Raw genomic sequence first — 5,222 nt, forward strand, 5'->3', positions numbered from 1 at the left:
CTAGCGGGCGGCGGCGGGCAAAACAACACGTGACCGCTGCCTCACGCGGAGGGCGCTGCGGCTCCTGCTAGCAGCGCAGTGGAGGGGCGCGAGCCGCCGCCTGTGGAGGTGTGCAAGGAAGGGGGCGGCGGGGCGGCGCGGCCCCCTCCAGCCCGGCCGGGACCCTCACCGAGAATCTGCGGGCCTGTGGGGGGCAGGAGGGCGAACGGGAGGAGGCGGGGCGCCCTGGCCACGCTGCCTTTAATGAGGAGTCCACGAAGGCACGAGGGGGCGGGAGAGGGCCCGAAGGGGCGGAGGAGAGCGCGGCTCGCGATTCGGGCCGGGCGGGGGCGCCACAGCCCGGGCGCGATTGGGTGGAGGGAGGGCCTGAGCGGGAGGAGCGCCAACACCGCCCCGGGCCCCAGGGAGCCGAGCTGGCCCTACTGCTGGACGGTTTGTTTATTTGGGAAGCGGGAGCCAGGTGAAACTGATGCAAGGCTCCGATTGGTTGGGATGGGAGCCAATGGGAGGGTCTGGCAGGAAGGCGGCCCTGAATTCATTAGTTTGGGGGGCGGGAGGGGGCTGAGGGGCGAGGGGGCGTGGCTTGGGGCCTGGAGTGGGCTCCGCTTTGTGGTTGTCCTGTGCTCAGGCGGTAAACAACCTTCCATAAGTAGCTGTTAATGGTAGTGCTAAACTCGTGCAAATCCCAGAGCTACGGTGACACGAGAACGGAGCCGGGAGCTCTCTCTATTTTTTCCCCTGTCCCTCACATAAATTCTCTTTTCTTGTCACAGTCTAGTCTACTCCCTCACGCTGCGCACGCCTAGCCGAGTGTCTTGGGAGAAAGTGTCGGTAACCCCCCTGAAAGCGTGTTAACGACTCTGGCCCTCAGACCTGCCGCCCACCGCGCTGCAGGCTCTTCCAAGCCCGCTCCGCCCCTGACAAAAGCCCGCGGCTGAAAGGCACACGAATATAAGTGATGCCTACAAACTGAACATAATCTTTCATCAAAGCACATCTCTAGCCTTCGAAACGCAGGTTCGCAAAAGATGGTGTTTCTGGCCATTTGATTAATGATGCCTATGAAAGCACAAATTTGGGGTCCTGCAAAGTATACAGCCATGTTGAAAAACATCGGAATCGATTCTTACTGAAATACAGTACTGTTGAGCTGTCCTGATATTTCCCTATGGGAGATGCTTTGAAAGACACCTTTAAAAGACTCAAAATGTTAAAAGACTCAAAATGTTAAGTTTCCCTTCCCTTGAGCGACACTGAAAAACTTTAGAAAAAAGAAAAAAGCTCGCATCTAAAACAAAGGACCGTACCGGATACATATCCTAGAATATATTTCACATTCCTCGTGTCAAGAAAAGATCTTTGCTGAATTTCAGTCTACAACTTGCCCCCACAAAAATAAGAACTACTGACTGCCTCCCTTGTTTCTGGAAAAACTGCTGGAGTGTAAGTGCAGCCTCCTGAAGTCTCAGTGTGTCTGTCTGTCTGACTGTCTCTCATATTTAGTGTGTCTTCTACTAGGATTTTATCCTCCTGTGTGTGGACATGAGTCGAGATTCCGTTAAGTATCAAAGGAGTGACCACATTTGCCAAGGGGAATTTGGAAAAAAAGGGAGGCATGTGGTATTTCTCTCTAAGAGAACGACATGTCGGTTCACCCTTGCCCTAGGGCAGATGCTGCAAAGGGTATGATTTATAAAATCTAACATTAACCTAGGCAATGTATACATCATAAAAATAGACCCCATCCTTGCTTCCTTAAGAATTTACTTTCTGTTAGAAACAGAGCAAATAAATTTGGATGAAAGGCTCCTTTTTTTATGCTCTCATTTGGGGAAAAAAGCAATTGATTTTGGTTGTCCCCAAAATATTGTATGTAAACCAGAAACAGTCATTAACATTCCCTCCGCTGTCATGGGTTTATAAGCATAGTATATTCACAGGTGCAAGGAGCAGCCATAGTTTCTGAAAGAGACTGGAGACGGAATGAGTGTGGATGCTGAGAGTGCTCACTGGGGCTGCTACCTGCATGTTTCAGCTGCCTAGTCACATGTATAGGACATTCCCTACATTTATAACCAAAATGATAATGAAGACAGTCATTTGGGATTTTTATGATAGGTAGTGTTAAGATATTTTATAAGTCTTCCCAAAACAAGGTTTTGCTTTAGATAGAAATGTGAAAACGAATAAGGTGATGCATTTGAAAGTGCTTTGAGTAAAAACGTGACCTTTTAAAGTGTATTGTGAAGCATTTACATGCACATTAAATAAAATTTGGAAGACACTGAAAATAAGATAGTTAAAAATTATCATGTCCCCTTTTTTATGCATATAGAGTTTTCCTACAGCGGTAGGCTTAAAATGTAATTTTGTAATGAAATAAAGATAACATTTTGTAGCCTGTTCTTTTCATTTAATATTACATGGTAACATTTTATCATATTATTATGAATCAATCTAAACATCACTTAAAATGCAGCATAATGTTCCGTGCAGCTAATGTGTATTAATGTACTTAATCATCCCTCTGCTTTCGGGTATTTAAGTTGTTTTCAATTTTTTTTCAATCTTATAAATAATGCCACAATGAATACCTTGTACCTATAGGTTTTCTTTTTTGATGTTTAGAATTATTTCCCTTGGGGTGAAAACTAACAAATGGAATTACTGGGCTAAAAGGAAGAAACATTTAATACATAATTTTTCAAAAATATTAGTATCAGTTTACCTGTCACCACACCAATTGCCAGCATTGGACATTCTTATTTTTTAAAAAATCAATTATAAGGTGGGTGAAACGGTAGTCCATATTGTTTCAATTTGCATTTTGTTTACTAGTGAGATAAAACATTTTATATATATTTGCCAACAATGTATTATCTTCTGTAAAGTGTCTTTTTATGTCCTTTGCTTATCTATTAAGTTCTTAGTGTTTTTTCCTTATTATTGTGACTTGTTTATGTAATAAAGATATTAAAACTTTATCGTATTTACTGCAAGTTTTTTTTAGTCTATTGATGAAAAGCATCAATTTAAACTTGATTTTCCTCTATTTTGAAAGATGTGTAAATTTGTCACAATGAGGTTTGTAGCACCATAAAAGGGAGCTGTGGAGGTACACAAATGTCACCATGATCACTTCTAACCTTCTTCTACAAGATCCTATATATCTAACCTTATATGCCGTTCTGAAGAGAACTTAATTGATTTTCTTATATTAACGAACTATAAAAAAAGCATTCAAACTAGTTAAATTTTTTGTAGCACTCATAAACAATACTTTGTAAGACATTATTCTCCACTCTGGGGGAAAAAACTAGGGTGAATCAATGTGTTAAAATAATTTTGAAAAAATAACAGTGAAAGATTAACAGTGCTGATCACTTTGTACCCAAGGCATATTATTTGGCTGCATCAAAATGGAATTAGAAATATAGTGAGATGTTTCATAGAGGGATTTTACTTCGTGTTTCCTACAATGGAAGAGGATCTGGCAAATATTAGTACTAGTGAACAGGGAGAATGTCAAGCCAGAAGAACATTATTTTCTTCACATAGGTCAACCAAACCTCCTCAGTTATAAAAGTTGTTCCAAGACTGAAGCTCTCTGGAGGAGACCGTCATTACTGAATTGCACCAGATGCTGCAGCTTGTCTGACATATATTTAAACTTTCATCATCCCGGACAACTTAATGATATAGAATAGTTGTTTAGTTTAGGTCGGGTTTCCATAGGCAAAATAAAGCCGAGAGGTGGTACAGACATCTAGATGGGTCAAGCAAAAAGTGGAGACTTTGTATTTGGCCTGAACTCACCAGATGGTTGCTTTAACACTCTTCTTATAGATTCCTATCTCTTATTTTTATTTTTATTTTTAGGACAAGTTACCTCAGAAAGCTAAAGTTGTTTTGCATATCCAGGGAGAACTTCTGTAAAGTTTGGACTCCGAACCCAGAGTCTGAAATGCAGATTTTTAAAACAACGGATGAGAGGTAATAAAACCTACAATATTTTGTAGTTGTTTGCAGTTTAGCTGAGGAGAGAAAAACCTAAGCATTTCAGCTGGTATTTACCTAGAAACTAAGGTAGATGTTTAAACACAGTCACAGTATCTTTAAAAAAGAATCCATTTAATAAGGAAATATGCCCTTAATGGAGTTTGCCTTTAGAAGGCATTTCCTGTGAATCCTGTTTTAAGAAAGCAGTTGTTTGACTGAATTGACTAGTTAATAGTAACAAAAACTTATCTGCGTCTTTCCTTACATACATGATCATCAACATTCAAACCTCAACTTGTACCAAAATAAAAGTCAGTAATGGAAGTATGGTTTTATTTAGCTTAAAAATTAAACTGTTGTGTTAAATATGGACAATTATTCGAGAGAATAAAGCCTAAGAAGAAAAAGAAACCAGCATAAAAGCACTATTATTGCTGCACAATGGTTAAATTGTTTTTTAAGTATTAAATCTAAAGTCTTGTGAGAAAACATCTAATTATGTTGGCAAAAATGTGGTGTTACCCCGGATATTCAAAAATGATGCTTGCGGATGATGATTACTTTCTCTGGGTTTGGACAAAAATAAAATGCATGATGAACAATGCTTTCTACACTATGCAGGAAGAAGGGCTGCTCTTTGATGTGTGGCTACAGCTACCGTTTGCAGATGAAGGATTTGCTTCTCAGATTCTTTACTTCTATGCTACTCAAAACCTCTGCTGGAGAAAGCAACCTTCGAATGCCTGACTGCTGCACACAGAACAGGTCTGTTTGCTGCTTTTGTTTCCTAGCAGTCTGCAGCGAAAGTAATTAGAGCAAATACGTGGTTCAATTAGGCTCCTAGAGCTCCCCTGTTATATTAGGAGTCAACTGAAAATTAACTCCGTTAAAAAATCAAGCATTTCTTCCCACCTTCAAAAGAGAAAACCCTCATTTGAAAATGACTTTTAGTATGTAAACAGCAAACACTGAAACCTGCTAGGTTTCACATTAAATTTCCATGAGTTCGCCATCATATACTTTTTCTATGTTAATCTAAATGAACAATTAAAAAAATTAGCTTAATGCTATTCATTGTTGTTATCAAACAGAAGCATTGTTCTTAGTATAAAAAGATTATCAGTTCTTACCATCTTATCTTCAAAAGTTACAATTTTTATTTTGTAAATTAAATAGGATCATTATTACATGGTTGAATTTGCTATTTTAAAGGACTCAGTATT

This window comes from Trichechus manatus, unplaced genomic scaffold, assembly GCF_000243295.1.
Source record: "Trichechus manatus latirostris isolate Lorelei unplaced genomic scaffold, TriManLat1.0 scaffold00068, whole genome shotgun sequence".
Lineage (NCBI taxonomy): Eukaryota > Metazoa > Chordata > Mammalia > Sirenia > Trichechidae > Trichechus > Trichechus manatus.